The following is a 23,642-nucleotide window of genomic DNA, read 5'->3' as shown; positions in this document are numbered from 1 at the left end:
ATTTATGTAGTTTCAAGGTATCTCTGCAAATTATTAATCACAAGGGAAATAAGGTAACATTTTAGTAAAGAAACCTTGAATACACCACCTTAACCATTTATTAAGTTAATATAATGGGTCATGAAGACCTCATATGGCTCCTGATAACCTGCACTAAGAAGGAGGAAACATCAATTCCATAATATTCCTGTCTAAAAGGCATGGTCTGAGCCTAACTCAGACCTATGATGTATGAAGAAGCATCATACAAACCTCAATTGAGGAATATTCTGCCAAAGAATTGGCCTGTACTATTCAAAAAATCATGGTCATGAAGACAAAGGGGAACTAAAGAAGTGTTCCAGATTAAAGTAGGCTAAAGAGTCCAGGCATGGTGGCTCATGCCTGTAATCCCAGCACTTTGGGAGGCTGAGGTGGGTGGATCATGAGGTCAGGAGTTCAAGACCAGCCTGGTCAAGATGGTGAAACCCCATCTCTACTAAAAACTACAAAAAATTAGCCAGGCATGGTGGCCAGTGCCTGTAACCCCAGCTACTCCAGAGGCTGAGGCAGGAGAATTGCTTGAACCCAGGTGGCAGAGGTTGCAGCGGACTGAGATGGTGCCGCAGCTCTCCATCCATGGAGTGAGACTCCATCTCAAAAAAAAAGTAGATTAAAGAGACATGACACCTGAATGCAATGCCTTAGATTGGGTTGGACCTTGGACTTGGAAGAAATAACTGTAAAGAACATCACTGAGATAATTAACAAATTTGATTACAGGTTACAAATAAGACAAACATTTTATGTGTGTAAAATTTTCTGATTTTAATAATTGTACTGTGATTATTGTCTTGCTCTATTTGGTGCTGCTATAACAGAATACCTAAGACTGGGTAATTTATAATCAACAGAAATTTATTGGCTCACAGTTCTAGAGCCTGGGAAGTCCAAGATCAAGGCACAAGCATCTGGTGAGGGCCTTCTTGAGTGCAAGAGAGTGAACTCACACAGGACTGGGTTCACTCTCTTGCACTCTTGCTGATCCTCACAAGGAAGAAGGAAGATCAGCAAGGGTGCAAGACAGTGAATCCAGTTCTATGTGCCCTTTCTATAATGGTATTCATCTATTCATAAAAGCAGAGTCCTCATGACCTAAACACCTCTCATTAGATTCTACCTCCCAATACTGTCTCATTGGGGATTAAATTTTCAACACATGAATTCTGAAGGACCAATTCAACCCAAAGCATTCTGCCTCTGACCCATCAAATTTATTTCCTTCTCATATGCAAAACACATTTATTTTAAAAGGTAGAAATAGTCAAAAAGAAAGTAGTAATAGATCCCAAGCAAGTTCATAGCACAACGGAGTGAAGAACACTGAATTCTAAGGCTTGAGAATAATCTTCTTTGTCGCCATGTTCCACCATCCAAACACCAGGAAAGGAGTTGGGCCCTAAGGCCTCAATAATCCCTGAAAACTACTGTTTTCTACTACTGTTAGAATGATATGGCAATTAGCAATACCCTACTCGTGGTTCCAGCCCCTGTGACTTTTCTGGGCTCAACCCACATAGCAAATGTCACAGGATGGACTCATGCCTGCAGCTCTCCCAAGCTGGTATTGCACCCTTGTGGCTCTGCAGTTCTGGGGTCTTGAAAGTGGCTCCATTCACATGGATTCATTAGACATTGCCCTGGCAGGGACTCTCTGAGGTGACTCTGCCCCCGTGGCCAATCTCTACAGCATTCATTAACTCTAGATGGAGAAAACCATGTCTCCAATTGCCATGTATTCTGCATGATTATAAAACTAGCATCACATGAATGCCACTAAGGTTTATGGCTTGTACCTCTAAAGTGGTGGCTGGAGCCACACTTGGGCCTGCTTGAACCACAGCTGGGGTGGCTGAGGAGTGCAGCATCAAAATGAGGGAAGAAGAGGCCTAAGGTGGCTTTGGACAGTAAGCACTGAGGTCCCATGGGCACCAAGGATCTTTCCCTCAAAACCTATCTGCCCTCAAGGCCCTGGCATTCTGGGCCTGTAATCAGGTGGAGCCTTGCCACTCTGAAATGCCTGGAGGGTCATTCCCCATTTCCTTGATGAATGGCTCCTGGCTTCCTTCTATCTATACTAGTCTTCTTATCAAACAGTCCTTTGGCCACACCCCTGTTTGTTTTTTGTTTGTTTGTTTGTTTGTTTTTCTCCTAAACAGGGCATTTTATTCTTACATGGCCAGGTTGGGGATTTTCCAAATCTCTTCATTCTTCTACTCTTTTGATTGTAAATTTTAAGTCATTTCTCTCTTCTTGCATTTTACTATATATAGTAAAGAGAAGAGACAAAACTCCCTCAATGCTTTGCAGCTTACAGATTTCTTCCGGCAGATATCCTAGTTCATAGCTCTTAAATTCTGCCTTCCATAAAGCCCTAGGGCATGGATACAATTCAGCCAAGTTCTTTGCCACTTTAGAAGAAGTGAAAAATTTGTTCTAACAAATTTAGAAATTCCATTGCCTTTCCTCCAGTTTCCAGTATCTTATTCCACATTTCCCTCTGAGACCTCCTCGGTATGGCCTTTAATTTCTATATTTCTACTAACATTCTGTTCATGACTATAAACAGCTTTTATCTTCTTTTCATCTCTCACTAGCATTGCCCTTAATGTTCAGTTCACAGAAATTAGGATTTTAAAGCCTGGTGTTTCAAATTCTTTCAGCTTCTACCCATTACCAACTTCTAAAACTGCTTTCACATTTTCAGGTATTTGTCAGCAATGCCCCACTCCTGGTACCAATTTCCTTTATAGCTCATTTTGTGCTGCTATAACAAAATACCAAATATTGGGTAATTTATAATGAACAGAAATTTATTGTCTCATGTTTCAGTAGGCTGGGAAGTCCAAAATCATAGCACTGACATCTTGTGTCTACAGAGGGTCTTCTTTCTGTGTCTTTACATGAAGGAAGGTACAGAGAAAAGAAGAAATAAATGTTGTGTCCTTACATGGCAAAAGAGTGAAAGAGAGTGAATTCACTCCCAACAGCCTTTTATTATAGCAGCATTAGTCTATTCATGAGGGCAGAGTCCTCACAATCTAAAAACTTCCCATTAGGTCTGGCCTTTCAATACTGTTGCATTCAGGATTAAGTTTCAAAATGAGTTTCGGAAGGCACAAAAACATTCAAACCGTAGCAAGTATGAAAGAATGTTATTTTTCTTAAAAAGTAGACAATGAATTACTTAGGGTAAAGTGGCGTTATCTGACATTTACTCCCATGTAATTCAAGGGAAAAATACAACACAGACCAGGACAGGGAGAGAATTATGCAACAAATGAAAACAATGTTAATTAATAAATCTGAGTAAAGAGTAAATGTAAATTCTTTACAGCATATTCAGACTTTTTAAAATAAGTATTAAATTAAATCAAAATTTAAATTTACCAAAATTCATTTTCTATCTGTCTCAGTGCATGCTGGCTTCATGGATGTGTAACCTACATTATCATGCAGGGCTCATGTGCAGAAACTCCTCACACTTGACTTAATGCTGTCCTGTTGCTGTCTTAAAGTTCTTAATAATCTTACCTTTGAATTGTACTTTGTAAGCCAAGTCATATGGAACAGTGGGACATGTACAGGAGCAAAGAAGATAAGCACAATATGTACACATCATGCCCTGCTGCCATATATGCATATAGTGTTCATGGTGTCCTGAGAGTGCCTAATTCCAGTGGAACCACCATAAAAGCAAGTACAAGTAAGTGAGCTACTTCTTCAATGGAGTAAGTATGCTAACAACCCAGAGATTCCATGCTTTCCTTTTGAACAGGGCTTGGTTCAAATACAGGAAAAAGGCAATGTCATTCTAAGAAACAGAAATGATCAAGGAACCCTGTTATATTTCTCTTATTTATGATATTCCTGTACTAACCAAACACCAAAGCTGAAAATAATGCCATAGAAGGAAAAGGAAAGACAGGGAGCTCATTAATCCTTTTTTTCAGTCCTTTCTTACTCAGCAAGATAAAGGTAAAGCATGTTAGTAGACACTGCACACTTCAAGAAGCTAAAAACATTTGAGTCAGGTTTGTGTGGTATTTCCACTGTTCCGGTAAGAACGAAATAAATATGTGATATGAGCTACTAAATATGAATTGTGTAATTTTGGTTATTCTGGATATGAGTTAAATGTTCTTAACTTTTGCATTTAAAACTTTCATTGTACACTACAAACATAAACAATAAAAGCTATGCTAAAATTTAAAAGGCTAATTTTTCTTAATTTAGAAAAACATTAAATAGCAAATATAACCTCTCGAAAATCAAGAAAGAAACTGCAGCAGCAGAAAAAACACTTTACATTGTAATATCTTTCATTTTTTTTTTGCTTTTTGAAGAAGTGGCCTCACATTTTTCATGTTGCACTGGATCTGGAAGCTTGTATACTCAAATCCTCCCCAGGAGAAGTGACATTGTTGCATTATGTCAGAATCTCATTTTTACTTCTCTATCACTAACAGCATCTTTTAAATGTTTTCCTATAAAAACCTATGCAGTTCTCACTGCTCTGACTGCAGGGACAACCTTATTCATCTGATTTAGCTTCAAACACGGCACAAAGGTATGAATCTTTGGTATTTTTAAAAGCTCATAAAACAATTCATTTTTAGAGCCCAACATTTGTGGAACAATGCTTAAAACCTGGATCAAATCCAGAGAAGAAAACCCAAGGAAGTGAGTGATTTAACCATTTGTTGCCAGAGGAACCACTGAAAGAATTATTTTGTGTCAAAAGTGGAAAAATCTGGGTGGCGTAGGAACATGAAAAGCTGTCCCAAGTTATAACACTATAATAAGATTAGCTGCTGCCTATTACTGAGTGCTTGCTATGTGCTGGACTTTCTGCCAGGTGCTTCACTAACCTTTTGTTTCCTCTTTGAAACAGTTTTTTGAGGTAGATACTTTTATCTCATTTGATAGATAAGAAAGGGGCATGGATAAATGGAAGGTCACACAACTCATAAGATGTACAGCTGATAATTAAACTTACATCTGCCCTAATACCAAATCTTGGCTGTTAATCTCTACCCTACAGTCTAAGAGCATTTGTTTAGTACAACTGAAGTGGTAAACTGAGAACAATGAGAGTAAAAATTATTGGGAGAAATATTTGATTTCAAGATAAAAGCATGGATCATTTTTATAGCCCCTGGCTTATGGAACAACACTTAAACCCTGGACCAAATCTAAGGGAGAAAACCCAGATAAGTGGGTGACTTAGCTACTTGTTTCATGAATAATGACTGAAAAACCATGGAAAAATCAAAGTGTTCTGAAAGCTGCCAGTAAACAGAAGGCATTGTCTTTCAAAGTTATGGGCTCACCGCCCCTAGTAATACTAGAAACAGCTTGATCAAACTTTGCAAGAGCATTTGTTAGAAAAGGTAATAGAGTTTCAAAGGTAAAATCAAGGGTGATTATGGACAAAGAACTTGAGTTCGATTTCTATTTTAGCATTAAATAATTGTGAGATTTTAGGAAATTATTTAACTTGTCCAAGACTAGGTTTCTTCATCTGTGAAATAGGAATAACAATGCAACATGAGTTGCTGTGAAGATTGAATATACAGTGAAGCACCCACTTCAGTACCTTGCATAGACAGTATCTATTCAGGAAGGATAACAATAACTATTTTGGTGTTCATGTGTGTGACAAAGGCAGTGATAAGAAAGGATTTCTACTTTGATTGAGGTATTGGACTAGATAATATTAGAACTTTCTTCAATTATAAATTTATATAGAAAATGGGTCAATATCTAAAACTGTGAACTTGGCAGAAAGTTCAAGGCAGAAGTTAAAGATAGATAGAAAGATAGTAACTGGGATTTAAACTGAAACCCCAGGCACAGGTGGAGAATAAAGGCAGGCTATAAATACCAAACACAGTATTTCGGCATGAGGGAAGTGATTCTGTACCTGAGGAAGGTAAAATAGGGCTGGAAGTTATATATTGCTCTCTAGCTATGTTCTCTAACATGGTAGCCACTAGAGTCATTTGGCTGTAAAAATTTAAAAATCAGTTTTTTAGTTTTTTGTCATATTTGTAATTCCCAGTAGCTGCATGCACCTAATGGTTACTGTCTTGGATAAAGAAGATGGAGAACATTTGCATCATTGCAGGAAGTTCTAACGGACAGTGCCTATCTTCAGAAAAAGGCAAAGTGCTACTAGATACTCAGACTAGATCCCTATTTTCTCTTCTTATTATGTCTAGCCACTTAATTTCCCCTTCCCTTGCTGACTATTTCGAAGAAAACCAAGACAAGCTCTGTGGTAAGCAGAATTTTAAGAAAGCTTCCCAAGTTTCCATCACTGGTATACACATCCTACGTAATCTTACTCCTTTAAGTGTGCGTGGGCCTAACCTACTCAGATAGGCCCTTTTAAATGAGGATCAAGAAATAAGACAAAGGAGAAGCCAGCAATTCAAAGCAACAGAGACATTCTGTTGCTAGTCTTAAAAGGAGCAAATGGCAATGTTGTGGAGAAAGCCATATAGCAGGGAATAGCAGGCAGATTCTAGAAACTCAGAGCAACCCTTGTCAATAGCAAGCACGAAAACTGGGACCTTGGTCCTACAATCAAAGGGAAATGAATTATGCCAACAACCTGAATGGCCTCAGAAGAGGACTCTGACCCTCAGATGAAAACCCAGCCATGATCAACACCTTGATATCAACCTTGTGGGATGCTAAGCAAAGAACCCAGTTGAGCCCTGCCTGGACTTTGGACCTACAGAAATTTTAAATGGATATTGTTTCAAGCTCCCAAATGTGTGATACATTCATTATCCTATAATAGAAAGCTAACACAAGCCACATGTAAACATAATAACACACACACGTATGTGAAGCCCATTCACCATGCACTGGTTATCAACTTGTCTGAGGCTGGTAAAACAGAACACTCATGCATATAAGTTACAGGAAGTTACAGGAAGCAGATGTGTTACCTACAAATAGGCAGCAAAGGGCAGCAGAAACCTAGGACTCATTGTGAGTCAGTTCCCTTAGGCTCAGGAAAGCTGCCTGGGGCAGATGGAGTCTCCACTGTGCATGCCCCACTTGCACCACATCTGAGGGACCCTGAAGGGCAGGTTGCTCCAGGTTATATACCTCAGGGGCAACATAAAATGCTGGGCAAAAGTATTGAAATTTCTAGGGCAGAGAGAAAAAGCCTGTCATGTTCCAGCCAGTCCCTTCCTTATCTCAGGATATTATATTCTCAAAACACGCTACAATTTTTCCTGAGAACTGCAAATGAAAAAGGGGAGAGAAATGGGTCAGCCCAAGGCCACCCAGAAAACTGTCCTGCAACGTACACACACACAGAGACAAACTCACCCACGCTCATACACGCACACACTCATACACACCACACATACATACACACACACATTATTTTCTCCTTTAAAGCACACAAAAATATAGATTTTTAAAAACATAATGTGTTTTTGTTTCACTAGGATAAAGGTTTAAATGAAAATATCTTCAAAGTTTTACTGCTGGCAATGGCAGAGGAACAGAGAAGAGGTGAGGCAATTAGCTGGGATTCCAGCATTTTTACATTTTCTTTAAATAGAATCAAATGTACTTGATTCTCAACAACTCTGAAAAAGAAAAGAATACATTTATACTGTAACAAAGAGAACCCTTCAAAAGTCTTTGTTGGCTGCTTAAGATACAAATTTATCCCATATCATGGTTGAAATTGTTCTTCTATTTTCAGGTTAGATATCTGTACTCCAAGAGCCCCTGTTGATGTGTATTGTGTTATGTCATAGGTGGATAAAGAGGGAATGGGTCTCATGAAAACTTGCTGCTAGCTTAACACAAGCTGATCTCTCACTTTCTAATAGAAAACAGACCTAAAGAGAATGGGCTTACTATGAGACAAGCTTGGAAAGGGAGGAGAGGAAATGGGAAAGATCAGGAAGTGTTTGCACAGCAGGCAGATCAGGATGGGCCCCTCGGTGAGCACCCTTCCCTGAGACAGAACAGCTGGAACACATGCCAGGTACCCAGAGGGCAAGGATTAAGCTTCAGAAAGGGGAAGTGAAGAAGACTGAGACTAATTTTACCCACTTGATAATTTTGCTCACTGCCCCCTGTTGTGTAAACACCAGCTTTTGGTCACATACATATTATCTGCCCTTAGAAAGAAAACATCTAAAGATGTCTTGCTGCCCTAGGTGGCTCTTGACAGGAACTTGAGGAATCCCTGAGGAGAGGAGATATTTTTAAGAGAGCACGAGAACCCAATTGACTTTGCCATTGATGAACTTTGTACAGCTCTTTGTCGGAGGGGAGATGGAAGACAGATTCAGAATCTATACATGAAACAAGGTTGCTGGGGAAAACAGACTTCTAATGGTTTTCTGTCACCCCTTTTGTAAAGAAAAATATCTTTGAAGGGGAATAATTTCTCAACAATAGTATTATTGCCATGTAAGGAATTACAGCAGACAGAAGAGGACAAGTATGAAATATGACTGACCACTCAATTGAAATAAGCTGAAATTCAAGAATAGGTACACTGGATAGCATTGTGTTTAAATTTAGTTTACTGTACTTTTAATAAAATAGAACATTTGAAATGTGCTGTTCTCTAATTTTTCCTCAGGTGAGTTAGCCTTGCCTGTCCATGTGCACCTTGAAGTCAGGGGTTTATTTTCTCTTGGATCCATCTTAAATCTATCATGCTGGGCAGGAGATAGAGGGCCAGTGGAAAGAGGCTGATTATTTAACCATAAACACTGATGTCAAGGGTCAAGACCAATAACTATTTAGGTGCATATGACACAATGTCATCTTTATACTTACATACCCACCATGACATCCATATACCTCTCAAATATGGAAGTAGGCTATGGTGGAAAGTGACCACTGTCTTGTGGTCCTCCCTATTCCTGGAGGGAAAAAAAAACCCAAAAGACAAAAAGCAGCATTTCTTCTCCTCAAGTCTCACCTTGATCCTACCTTTAAACAATGTGACATTCAATTATGCTATTAGGAGAAGAGCATTTCCCCAAGAGTGAGAATGCAAGACTGGCAGAATATTTGCTTTGTAAATCGGGGGTTACCTGTTCAACCTTGTATACCCATAGATTCTTGGTGACTATGTCACATGCTTCAGTCAAAAGTAGTTGCAGCATACACTTTAAAGGACATACATCATCATATTTCAGCCAAACAGCTTCTATATGACAACTTATAATTTTCAGACTAAATATAAGATTACTAGGAACATGCAGTTAAAAATAAAGAAGCAGAAAAAAAGATAGGTTGACAAAACTAAGGCAGATGAAGGAATTCTTGGCTGCAATATCATTCATAAATCATAAGAATGACTATAGAATGCCATTTCAAGGGGAGTATTCTTCCTTCCCCAGAATACACTTTCCTGGGTGTATTTACATGAGTTAGGATTACATTTTTCCTGCACAGCTGAACCCATCCTGGAGATTAGACATATAAAACTATTTTGACCATTAAACATAAGTTAAATATGTTTTTTCTTCCAGATACCTATAAATATATTATTATAGATGGTAGCATTTTAATATACTTCCAGGATACATTTAGAGTTTTCTGAAACTATCAATATAGAAACAAAGAACCAAAGCTTGAAATTTTGGAGTACTAGTCCTTATTGCCTTCAACATAAAGCCTAAAAGACATAGCATAATCTTTTTCCTGCTCTTCCATTCAACACTATATTTCACCGTAACAGTTTGTTTTGCTGCATAACACATAAACCCAAACTTTGTGACTTATGTAACAATCATTTATATTGCTCGGTTTGGTGATTTGGACAGGTTCAGCTGGGTAATTTTTCTGGTCTCAACTGGGTTCATTTATACATCTATGACCAGGTGCCAGATTGGCTTGTAGCAGGTTGTTTGGGGATGGCCTCAGCCAGAATGGCCTTTGCTCCACGTGGTTTTTCATTCTCCAGTAGCTCAACTCATGCTTGTTCACATAGTAGCTGGGCAGGTTTCCAGGTGAGTGAAGAGAAGTATCAAGATCTTTTATGTCTATGTTCAGAACCGGCACCTTTCTTCTGCCACATTCTGTTGGCCGAGTAAGTTAAAAAATTACTCTTGATTCAAGGGGTAAATAGATTCAACCTCTTGATGGGAACATCTAAAAAGTAATATTATTAATTTCATGGATCTCGGGTGGGGAATACTTACATTCTTGTTGGCAGTTTTGCTTTCCATGGTTTCAGTTACCTCACAGTCAACCTCAGTCTGAAAATATTAAATGCAAAATTCCAGAAGTAAAGATTCGTCAGTTTTAAAGTGTGTGTGGTTTTTGACTAGCATGATGAAATCTCTTGCCATCCCATTCTGCTCCCTTGGGGCATTTTTGCAAATAATTTACTACACACCCTAGATTCTGGATTATATACTTTTAATACTCTGAGTGAGTGATATTCTTCCTTACCCCCATGCTTTTACATATATGGTGATCTCTTCTGCATTTTTTCACTGCTTCTATTCTCTAATGCCTTTCACGTATACATCAAGATTAGGCCAATATTACTCCTATTAGGAAGACGACTCTGAACTCCGGACTAAATAGGTTCCCCTCCTCTGAGCTCTTGTAATCCTTAGTTTGTGCATCCTTACAAAAAGGTATTAAAATTTTTCTATCATTAAAATGTCTCCCATAGTTGAGAGAAAAATAAAGAGATTTTTAAAATTTATTTTCGTAACACAGGGAAGGTCTCATATATAGTATTCAATACATGTTTGTTAACCAATCAGAATGTATTAGCTATTCATACACAATTGCCAGCAGTAGTGAATCAGTATGTTTTGTAGGTATGAACTTTAAAGTCTCTCTCTCTCTCTCAGCCAAGCCTAAAAGATGTGAAATTTCATAAAATTAGTCCAAATAGTCACTATTTAAAAAAAAATCAGAGCAGCTGAACTGTTCTATCCAACAATTTCTTCTCCAAAAGATAAAATTGGATCCTTAATGTTATCAACTAATTCAGACACCATAAGTTATACTGTGTTTTAAAAAAGTAATGGACCTGGCAATCAGTCCTGAAGGACTCCATTTGTCACCTCTCCATGAGGATTTCCTACAATTTACTGCTATCCTACATATTTTAGGCTACAATCAGTTTTCTAGCTAGGTTGGCACTTAGACTGAAGTCTAGTATTTTGTTCATTAACTTTTTCCAAGATAGACTGTCAAAAGTCCCATCTGAACTCCTGTTAAATTACATCTACTTCTGTACCCTAATATAATTACTTGGTCACTGCCATGGCAAACTATAAATTGTCCGACAAAACCTATTTTTCCTTTCAGTAACCTAAAATACAAGTTTCTATTTTTTACTTAATTGGGCCAAATTGCTTGTTTCTCACAGAGGATTTCAAAATTTTGGTTGTTTTAATTCAGATACTTACCCTCTTAATTTTTATATACAATACAGATGCATAATATACATGATTACACTATCTCCCTCCCCAAATAGCCTGACACTCATTTATTAGTGGTTTAATATCTTCAATTAGAAACAAAAAAAAGTTTAATAAAATCATATTTTCTCTAAGTATCAAAACAAGGAAAATACATTACATCATCACATCTGATGTGTGAGATAAAAAATCAGTTTTCACTGTGATTTGATAAACTTTCTCATTGTAAGTTTTTCCAAAAACTACAATTTCAATGAGCAGTGGAAGATTTGACATTCCACAAAAATATTTTTATAACTTCTCTTTTTATTTTTAGCCAATTTTTGTATTTTTAAAAATGTTTTAATTTTTATACATGTAGAAGTTAAAAGTACAGATTTCTTACATGCCTATATTACATAGTCATGAATTCTGGGCTTTAGTGTTACTTGAACCTATTACTCGAACAGTGAACATTTTACCCAGTAGGTAATTCCTCAAGACTCATTTTCCTCTCACCGTCCCACCTTTTGGAGTCTCCAATGTCTATTATTCCACTCTGTATGATCCCGTGTACCTGTTGTTTAGCACCAACTTATACTTGAGAACGTGGTATTTCACCTTCTGGTTTTGAGTTACTTTACTTAGGATAACAGTCTCCAGTTCCATCCATGTTGTGACAAAATACATAATTTCATTTTTTTCAGGGCTGAATAGAATTCCTATATCTATCTATCTATCTATCTATCTATCTATCTATCTATAGATATATGTATCTTCCTATATATATATCTTAAGATATGTATATCTTCCTATATATATATATATATCTTAAGATACTTCCTATATATATACCACATGTTCTTTATCTGATCCTGTTGATGAACACTTAGTTTGATACTCTATTTTTGCTATTGTGAATAGTTATGCTTGACTAATTTTAGTATTTACTAATGACTTTTTAAATGTACTTTGTACTAATGACTTTTTAAATATTGTCCCTTGATTAATTTATTGTTAAAATAGAACTTAAGGATAAAAATCACCTAGGCATGTTATCTACTTCATAGGTTTGTCATAAGGGCTAAACACAACATAGGTAACGCACAAGCACATAACTTGGTACATCATGAGCATTCAATGAATGTTATCTATTGTTTTTAAAATTAGTTCCTACTTTATATAATAATTTTTCACAATAACTTTACAGCATTTTCCCTCTCATTTAATTTGAAATGACAGGATTACCTTCATGGAAGTCTTGTAAAACACTATTTATTTTACAATTCCTCATGACCTTCAAGTCCAGACATTTTTTTTTCCTTTGGATAAAATATTTCTTATTCTTAAATCTTTCCAGCTTTATATTCTAATGCCCTAGCATTTTTTAATCTCAAAGCTAATGTGAGTGGCAAGTTAGCCAAGTGGTACATTATAAAGATGGCATCAAATACTCTCTATATTCACAGAATTGGACTTTCCCATATTCACGAGGACTACAGGCCAGAGTTTAAACTGGCTCCTGTTTCTCAGTCCTGAATTAGACCCACCTTGTACCATGATGACTGCTATTGCTTTCTGCAGATGGCTTTGAGCTGAAGGTTTCTTGAAGCATAAGGGTTATCATGCTTTAAAACTAATGTTTTAAGAGGAAAGTCTTTGGAATTTTATTAGGTTTAAAACTTGACATGGTTATTTGTAGCTATGTAACTCTGGGCAAGTTACACAACCTCTCAGAGTTCCTTTCTTCATTGGTAAAGTGGATGGCTAGTCATTTTGGAGAGGGCAAAGACAATGTTGTAGGGAGGAAGACATATCCAGACTGAGTTAGATTGAAATGCAAATGAAATATTAGGAAGTAGATGGAGGAAGTACAGGCCACTATTTTATTCAATTAATTGAAGAAAAGTATCAAAATGGACAAAATGGAAGAAAGTATGAAGCTGAATATGTTGGGAGTTTTTTTGCATGTGTAGTAGTGGTTTCTTTCTCTCATATGGCCAAGACTATGAGTATATGTATAATCTGCACACACGTAGCATTGTCCCCCCTTGTTGGCAGTTTTGCTTTCCATGGTTTCAGTTACCTCACAGTCAACCTCAGTCTGAAAATATTAAATGCAAAATTCCAGAATAAAGATTCGTAAGTTTTAAAGTGTGTGTGCTTTTTGAGTAGCATGATGAAATCTCTTGCAATCCCATTCTGCTCCCTTGGGGCATGAATCCTCCCTTTGCCAGTATACTCACACTCTACACACTCCTGTCCATTAGTCACTTAAGAGTTGTCTAGGGAATCAGATCAACTGTCACACTATCGCAGTGCTTGTGTTTCAGAAACCCTTATTTTATTTAATAACGGCCCAAAGTACAATAGTATTCATGCTGATTATTTGGATATGCTCAAATGTAGCCATAAAGTGATTCCTTTAAGTGAAAAGGTAAAAGTTCTTGACTAAATAAGGAAAGGAAAAAAAGTTTGCTGAAGTTGCTAAGATCTATGGTTAAGAACAAATCTCATATTCTTGAAATTGTCAAGAATGAAAAAGAAATTCATTTGAACTGTAGAAGTTACAGGCACAGTGAGTGATAAGTGCTTAGTTAAGATGGAAAAGGCCTAAAATTTTGGGATAGAAGGCATGAACAGAAACTTCTTGTAATTGATGCAATCTGGCTCAGTACTATCTGATATTTCAGGCATCCATTGGGGGCCCTGCAGAATATATCCCATGGATAAGGAGGGAATACTGCATGCATGAATGTATGTATAGTTAGAAAAGAGAAAATAAATAGAAAAGAGAAAGTAGAAAATACAAAAGAGAAAGATTACACCTAGAGGGAAGAACAAATGGAATCAAGAGCAATAGTGTAGGAATTAGTTCAGGGAGAAGAAATTCCTCTAGTGTAAGTGTAGATAGACGGTCCTGAACTTTGAATGGTTCAATTTATAATTTTTAGATTTTACAATGCTGCAAAAACAGTATGCATCCAATAAAAGCCATACTTCAAGTATCCATACAACCATTCTGTTTTTCACTTCCAGTACAGTAAGTTACATGAGGTATTCAACACCTTATTATAAAATAAGCTTTGTGTTACATGATTTCACCAAATTGTAGGCTAATTTCAGTGTTCTGAGCATGTTTAAGGTAAGCTAGGCAAAGCTATGATGTTCAGTAGATTAGGTGTATTAAATGCATTTTTGACTTACAATATTTTCAATTTAAAATGGGTTCATTGGAACATAACCTTATCATCAGTTGAGAAACATCTGTATTAGTTTGCGAGGACTACCATAACAAATACCACAGACTGGGTGGTTTAAACAACAGAAATTTATCTTCTCTCAATTCTGGAGGCTGAGTTTGATATCAAGGTGTGGATGTGTTGGTTTCTTATGAGGTCTCTATCATTGGCTTGTTGGTGGCTATCTTCTCCTTCTACCTTCATGTGGTTTTCCCTCTGTGCATGTCTGTGTCCTAATCTCCTCGCTTATGAAGACACTAGTTATATTGAATGGGGGCCCACCCATATGACTTCATATTACTTTATCTTTTGAAAGACCTTATCTCCAAATGAGGTTCTATTCTGAGGTACTGTGGGTTGTGACTTCAACATATGAATTTTGTAGGGACACAATTCAGTCCGTAAAAAACTGTACAGGCTGAAAGGATGGTGGAGATGCAGAAAAGTTTATAGTGGAGAAGTAGAAAGGTGAGAAGTTTCTGCTTACTAATCTCCATCTTCTTTGTATTAACAGCAGCTGTTGTCTGTGGAAGATGAGGTGAATTTGCAGACCGAGGAAAGTACAGGAGATTTTGAATTGCCCAGGCCTTTATACCTGTGATCCCTTCTTTCCAGAATGTTCATTCCCAGATGTACAATGGCTTGTAACATCAAATAATTTAAGTTTTTACTTAAATGTTACCTCTTCAAGGAGGCCTTCCTGACTATTTTATCTAAAATTATCCCCTCACTCCTCCAAACCTTTAACCTGGAGCAGTTTTAATTTGGCATAGCAATGAATTCCCAAAATGATACAATCTGTTTACTTGGTTAAAAAATACAACATATTGGGATATATTATATTTGGCCTTAATGTTTCTCTTAACGCAAGTTTCATGATGGGAGATCTATGTCTTATTTATTTCTGTATCAAATGGTACCTAGGCTATTTTAGGAATGCAATAATTATTATTATAAGATAATCAACAAATCCATTGAGCTAAAAGAAACTGAAGCTCTTAATGTTATCAAATTATATGGTTGATCAACATCTTTTACCTACCTAAGTTTAATTAGAAAAAATCTGTATTTTCATCCTAATGAAGTAGGTTCTCCCTGTTTTTCTTTCAACGCTTAGAAACAGCTACAACAATTTTATTGTTTTATTAAGATTCTGACTACATATGGGAGATTAGATAATTTTGGTATTTTTCATACCATTTATTAGCAAAAATAGACATTTATATGTATATAAAAGAAACTTTAAAGGGTGGGGCTTGGCTCTAAAGGAGTATATCTGCAAAGCAAACCATTCTTCCTATATAAACACCCACACACATTCACACACATACACATAATGAAAGATTATAAAGAACACAGAAGACAAGCTTTCTCTGTATTGAAATCAAAGTTAACTCTTAATACAGACCTTTGCATGAATTATAACTTTTCTCAGATAAAAGTTTAAAGTAAATATTTTTAACATTGTAATAAATAGCAGAGCTTGGTGGTGGTTTCATGAAGATGTAATATTACCTGTACACTTTCCTATATGTTTAAAATTTTTTTTTTTTTTGAGATAGAGTTTTTCTCTGTTGCCCAGGCTGAAGTGCAATGCCACGATCTCGGCTTACTGCAACCTCTGTCTCCTGGGTTCAAGCGATTCTCCTGCCTCAGCCTCCTGAGTAGCTGGGATTACAGGCACCCGCCACCTCACCCAGCTAATTTTTGTGTTTTTAATAGAGACGAGGTTTCACCATGTTGGCCAGGCTGGTCTCGAACTCCTGACCACAGGTGATTTGCCTGCTTCAGCCTCCCAAAGTGCTGGGATTACAGGCATGTGCTACCGCACCCAGCCTAAAATATCTTTCAGGACAAACAATTAAGTATATGATACTTTTAAGTTCTAGCTTCATGGGATGAAAGAATTGGATTATATGTTAGAGATATGTTAATTTCTCAAGACCAATACCTGAAAAATTCAAAATATCCAGCCCGGATTTGCTTCATTTAACTATAGTTGTGATATCCCAAAGAAAAAAAGAAAGCTCTTAAAAAATATTAAGAACAAGAATGATAACAACTCTGCCCATTCTTTAACATGACAGCCAACTTCTCTCATCCATTCCGAACACATCTTCCTACACACATGAACTCTAGTTTCGTCTATAGAGAACCATGTTGCATGGCTAAACCAATAACAGGTCAGCTTCTGGTAGCATTCAATTTTAGTAAAGAACATGGGGTTTTTGAGTCAAGAAATTCAGCTTCCCCTGGCTAGCTATGTGACCTTAGTCACTTTATTTAGTCTTTTTGTGCTTCAATCCTCTCATTAATAAATTGAAATTATTTAGAAAAATATGTTTTTTGCAACTCAGTAAACTTTTTCCATAAGTCAGTATGGATTGAGGCTCACAGTTTGTAAAGTGCTGTTCTATTCTTATGTTTGAACATTCAGTATTTTTAACTTTTTTTGCTATAAAGAACATTTGATAGAACATGACTATTCATAATGAAACATATGTACAATTATAAAGAGTTATGATTATACATAAGTATGGGTCTCGGGTTTCCTTATGTATATAAGGATCCTATAACACAATGGATACCAACAGGGTGAAGTTTCTTGATAAATATTGCCATAATTCTTATAAAAGTATATGTCACATTTTCTAAATAAATTAATCTTTTTTACAATTGCACATATTTATGGAATATTTCAATACGTATATAATATATAATAATCAAATAAGGGTAATTAACATATATATCTACCCCCTCAGATATTTTTTATTTATTTAATGGGAACATTCCAAATTCCTCTCTTTTAGCTATTTGAAATTATACAATGAATTATTGTTGACTATAGACACCACACAGAGCTACAGAACACTAGACTGTAATACTCCTGTCTAGTTGTAGCTTGTATCTGTTAGTCAACTATCCCTATTCTGTCTCCCCTCTACCTTTCTTAGCCTCTACAAACCACCATTCTACTCTCCACTTCTATGAGCTCAATTATTCTAGCCCCCACATAGAGTGAGAACATGAAGTAATAGTCTTTTCGTTCTTGTATTTCCATGTCTCTTGAGTTAAAACATGTAAGTCCTCATCCCTGAGTTTGATTTCTGGATTGCCAATAAGATCAAAATTTTGTACCTAAAAGATGAAAGACCACACCCTGGGTTTCTGCAAATTACCAAAATAAAAGCCTCCTTGTCATTCCTCTCTGACAACTAGTCAGTCTCCACACATTTCTGGGAACTTGGGCTATCACCAGGCACCATCACTATAGATCGAAAAAGAACATATATAAATGCTTTTACTGACTTGATAATAGAGTTGTTGTGAGGCCTTAAGATTGTCACTTAATATGATTACTCCAATCATTTTTCAGTTTTCCATATATAAAAAATGCCAAAAAATTTCAGTAGAAGTGGACTGCCATAAGCACAGCATCTTTATTGAGCTTTACTTTTTACAGTAAGAAAGATCACCATAAGTGAAACCTCGTCTCTATTAAAAATACAAAAATTAGCCAGGCACAGTGGCAGGTGCCTGTAATCCCAGCTACTTGGGAGGCTGAAGCCGGAGAATTGCTTGAACTTGGGCGGCAGATGTTGCAGTGAACCAAGACTGCACCACTGCACTCCAGCCTGGGCAATAGAGTGATATTTCGTCAAAAAAAAAAAAAAAAAAGAAAGAAAGAAAAAAGAAAGATCACCGTAAGTATCTAGTATGTGATTGGATCTTTGGTGGGACTAAACTTGTGAAAAATTAAGGCAGTTTTGTGTGTGTGTTGCTGTATCCTTTATGTAACACAAACAAGAATTCGAAAATTAATGAGAAGCCATCCATAAACTATTATTCCAAATTGCATGGGGAGAGATAATAGGAAAAATGTCAACAAAAAAATGCCATTTTTTGTTAGTTGCTTTTGTTTTGTTTTATGCCTGTTAAGATTGGGCATCATTTGAATAACCAAGTTCAAAAAGGAGAACAATACGTTACGCACCACTTCTCTGAGTCAGGCCCCTTTTTACACAATTCCTCATTTTATTCTAGTAGCAATTCTAGGAAGTTGGTATTATCATGCCTTCTTTATAGATAAGAAAACTGAGACACAAACATATTAATTACTTTCCTGTGACCATACAGCTAAACCAATGGTTATATAGCATTCAAACCCTGTTCTGTTGAACTGCAAAATCCACATTCTGTTCATTAAACAAGTGAGCAAATTGATTTAAGATAATCCAAAATGCAGTACATATTATTGTTTCTCTTACAAAAGTTTCAATGATACGACCAAGAATGAGGCTGAAATAAATGTTATCTCCAAATTCCATTTGAATGTTTCCATTTTGACTCCTGAGTGGAAAACATCACCTATCCTATTGTATAATTCCTCAGTCTAGATAATTGAGGGTTCTATTAAATGCTCTACTAAATAGCAAATCTTTTCTTACATAAAGCTTACTTTCTTTCACTTAATTGTACTTGGTGATAAAATTTATATTCAATTCATGTATCTTCAGTGCCTAGTCAATTATTATGGTGCTGTCAGAGCATCTCTATTTTTATAACAATTTCCTAAGTGCAGCATTTAGCAGTGTAGTGGGCTAAACAGTGATTCCAATAGTATATGTCCAGGTTCTAATACTGGTAACTACAAATATGACTTTATTTAGAAATAGTGTCTTTGCAGATATAATTAAGTTTAGGATATCACAATAAGATCATATTCAATTTGGAGTGAGCCCTAAATCCAATGACTGATCCTTAGGAAAGAAAGAAGAGGGAGACTGGTCACAGAGAAAGGATGATGTGAATGAAGATGGAGACAAATATTAGAGAGATGTATCTGCATGCAAAGGAATGTCAAGGATTTTCAGCAACCATAGAAGCTAGGAGAAAGGCACGAAATGGACTTTCTTGGGGCCTCCGGAAAAATATCAACCCTGGTGACAACTTGGTTTTAGACTTCTGGCCTCCTGGACTATGAGAAAATAAATTTCTGTTGTTTTAAATGACCAACTTTGTGGTAATTTGTTGTGGCTTCCGTAGGAAACAAATACAGGTAGATTCAAATTACTTTTTAAGGCAGAAAAATACATTTATCTTAGCTACCTGCCTCAATTCATTCAAGAATGCATCTGAAATGATTTCCTTATATGAATTGGGAGTTCAAATTAGTAAAAGTTTCACAAGCGACTTTCTTGTTGAAAAAAGTAAATCTCAGACAAACAGAACAAATCTTATGATGTAATTACAGGATCTTACGGACCTGCAACTACAATTTTCAATAACAAAATCAGGGCAAATGGAGGACTCAGTGATAAATTCATAATAAACCTAGTATCTCTTCGTAAATTTTAAAGAAAATTATTAACATTAGAAACAATAATATTAGAACATTTATTATGTTTGTAGTTCTTTGCATTTATTATCTAATTAATCCTTGCAAAAACCTTTTAAGACTGTGCTGTTATTTTCCCTGATGTTTCCATGAAGAAACTAAAGTGAGGTTAAGAAATTAGTTCAAGCTATACAGCTAGAAAGTAATGAATCTCAAATGCAAACCTAGGTAGTTTTTTCTTAACCTCAATTATTTTATCCATTTTATGTCATCTGAGCCACTTTACTTCTGAGAATGTGGAAAGTGCAAACACCAATTACCCAAGAAAATATTCTAAAAAGAATGATTCAAAGATGGAACGGAATAAATAAAAGAACGCCAAAGACATAAAATGCCATATGCATTTACACTTATATGAACTGAAACAGGGACCCAATGCATCTTGCTAGCAGACTGAAACTAAGTGTATGACTTAAAACATTTCATAAATGTTTCATTTGGCTTTTTCATGCCATGTAAAATTTTCTTCCTACTATGTAAAATGCTGGGAGTCTATGCCAATACAGTCTGAAAATAGAGTCATTGGAGGCTTTACAACAAACCCCTCCAGTGGTGGTGACTGGCACTTAGCCTGCCTCTAAATGCATCCTTTATGTGTGATCGCTAAAGATGAGAAAGGTAATGGAAGAAGCAGTTATCAGACCAAACGCTAATCTGAAACCAGCTAAGAATAAAAAAGTTATCTTTAGTTATCTATGTTAACCAGAGTGTTCCCTAATTTAGATTAGGTAGTGCTTTACAAAATGTGCTGGGAGAAAGGGAGAGATAATGGCAAAGTTATAAAACTCTAAATTGTCGTAAGATTGTTTTACATTTAAGAACATATGAATTTTCTGGCCCGATCTTCCACCGTGTTGACTCCTTCATTTATCTCTTAACCATTAAGCAGGGAAAATCTTGAACCCATGGAACAGCTATGAACTGCTAGGTAACTTGAATGTGTTACGTGTAGAATTTAGTAACTTTTTCTATTATCTTTTTTTCTATAATCTCCCATACTTTTTTTTTTTTTTTTTGAGACAGAGTCTCGCTCTGTCGCCCAGGCTGGAGTGCAGTGACACGATCTGGGCTCACTGCAAGTTACACCTCCCAGGTTCACGCCGTTCTCTTGCCTCAGCCTCCCGAGTAGCTGGGACTACAGACGCCCGCCACCACAGCTGGCTAATTTTTTGTACTTTTAGTGGAGACGGGGTTTCACCGTGTTAGCCAGGGTGGTCTCGATTTCTTGCCCTCGTGATCCACCCACCTCAGCCTCCCAAAGTGCTGGGATTACAGGTGTGAGCCACCACGCCCAGTCAATCTCCCATACTTTCATAAAGCTAAATTTTCTAGAATTTAGATCTGAAGACACTAACTTCTTTTAAATCATTCTTTTTTACGTATTTATGTATGAGATCATGTTCAGTCTCTTTAGAGGAATGGTAAATCATGTTTAAGATCTGAAATCAGAGACAGTATGTTTGAATCACAACTCCCTCACCAACTGGGTAGCTTTGTGCAAATCAACCTGTTTAAGCCTCAGTATCTATATCTGAAAAATGGGATCCTAATACTACTGAGCGTGCTGGCAGCCCTCGCTCACTCTTGGCACCTCCTCAGCCTGGGCGTCTGCTCTGGCCACACTTGAGGAGCCCTTCAGCCCACCGCTGCACTGTGGGAGCCCATTTCTCGGCTGGCCGAGGCTGGAGCCGGCTCCCTCCGCTTGCGGGGAGGTGTGGAGGGAGAGGTGCAGGTGGAACCGGGCTGCGGGCAGCGCTTGCGGGCCAACGCGACTTCCAGGTGGGTGCAGGCTCGGTGTGCCCCGCACTCAGAGTGGCCAGCTGGTGCCACTGGCCCTGGGCAGTGAGGGGCTTAGCACCCGGGCCAGCAGCTGCGGAAGGTGCACTGGGTCCCCCAGCACTGCTGGCCCACCTGCACCGTGCTGGAAATCTCCCCGGGCCTCAGCTGCCGCCTAACGGGGCAGGGCTCGGGACCTGCAGCCCGCCATGCCGGACACCCCTCCCTCTGCCACCATGGGCTCGCGTGCCACCGGAGCCTCTCCGACGGGTGCCACCCCCTGCTCCCCTGCGCCCGCTCCCATGGACCATCCAAGGGCTGAGGACTGCAGGTGTGCCCTGTGGGACTGGCGGGCAGCTCTGCCCACGGCTCTGGCGCGGGATCCACCAGGTGAAGCCAGCTGGGCTCCTGAGTCCGGTGGGGTCTTGGAGAATTTTTATGTCTAGCTGGAGGATTGTATATGCACCAGTCAGCACTCTGTGTCTAGCTAAAGGTTTATAAATGCACCAATCAGTGCTCTGTGTCTAGCTAATCTAGTGAGGACTTGACGAATTTTTGTGTCTAGCTAAAGGATTGTAAATGCACCAGTCAGCACTCTGTGTCTAGCTCAAGGTTTGTAAAGGCACCAATCAGCACCCTGTCAAAACGGACCAATCAGCTCTCTGTAAAATGGACCAATCAGTAGGATGTGAGTGGGGCCAGATAAGGGAATGAAAGCAGGCGGCAGGAGCCACCAGCGGCAACGTGCTTGGGTCCCCTACGTGCTGTGGAAGCTTTGTTCTTTCCCTGTTCACAATAAATCTTGCTGCTGCTCACTCTTTGGGTCCCTGTCACCTTTAAGAGCTGTAACATGCACTGCGAAGGTCTGCAGCTTAACTCCTGAAGCCAGCGAGACCACGAACCCACTGGGAGGAACGAACAACTCCGGAAGGGCCACGTTTGTGAACTGTAACACTCATTGTGAAGGTCTGCAGCTTCACTCCTGAGGCCAGCCAGACCACAAACCCACCAGAAGGAAGAAACTCCAGACACATCTGAATATCTGAAGGAACAAACTCTGGATGCGCCATCTTTAAGAACTGTAACACTCACCGTGAGGGTCCGCAGCTTCATTCTTGAAGTCAGTGAGACCAAGAACCCACCAATTCCGGACACACTACCTACTGCATGTGGTTGTGTTTATAATCAATAGAGTAATAATATGCTCACTTCTTAGCCTAAGTACTTGTGTAGTCAATACTCAAGTTAGTGGTACTAGTTTTTCATTATTGTCATTAATATTATACATTATTCACCATCTGGCCTCATCACATCTTTACAACTAAACTTTTTTTATTACTCATCTTCATCTACAATTTCAAGACAAGCCATCCAGTTTGTTTTTGGTTTTGTATGCTACCTTTGCCTAAAACTTTCTTCCTCACACCTTTCATACCATCACATATGTTTATGCAGTGAACTCATTACACATCTTTCAAGATCCAATTCAATTATTACCTCCTCTGGGAAAACTTGAGGAAGTAGAGTTCCTGGCTCCTTGAGTTGTGCTAGCACAGCACTTCAAAGTATTTCTCTCCTAGCACTTCTCTTGCAGAATCATAGACATTTTGTGGGAGTCTGGCCCTTCCAACATTGAAGAATCTGTCCCTCTTGCTAAACTGAAGTAAGTAATTAGTCATATTTATCTTTTCCAATACCTGGAACGTTTCCTAGAACATTTGGATCATAAGTGAACATTCAGTGAATGAAAATAAATTCACT

Source organism: Pongo abelii, chromosome 2 (genome assembly GCF_028885655.2).
Source record: "Pongo abelii isolate AG06213 chromosome 2, NHGRI_mPonAbe1-v2.0_pri, whole genome shotgun sequence".
Taxonomy (NCBI): domain Eukaryota; kingdom Metazoa; phylum Chordata; class Mammalia; order Primates; family Hominidae; genus Pongo; species Pongo abelii.
The sequence above is the reverse complement of the archived record's forward strand: the minus strand, read 5'-3'. Positions refer to the sequence as shown.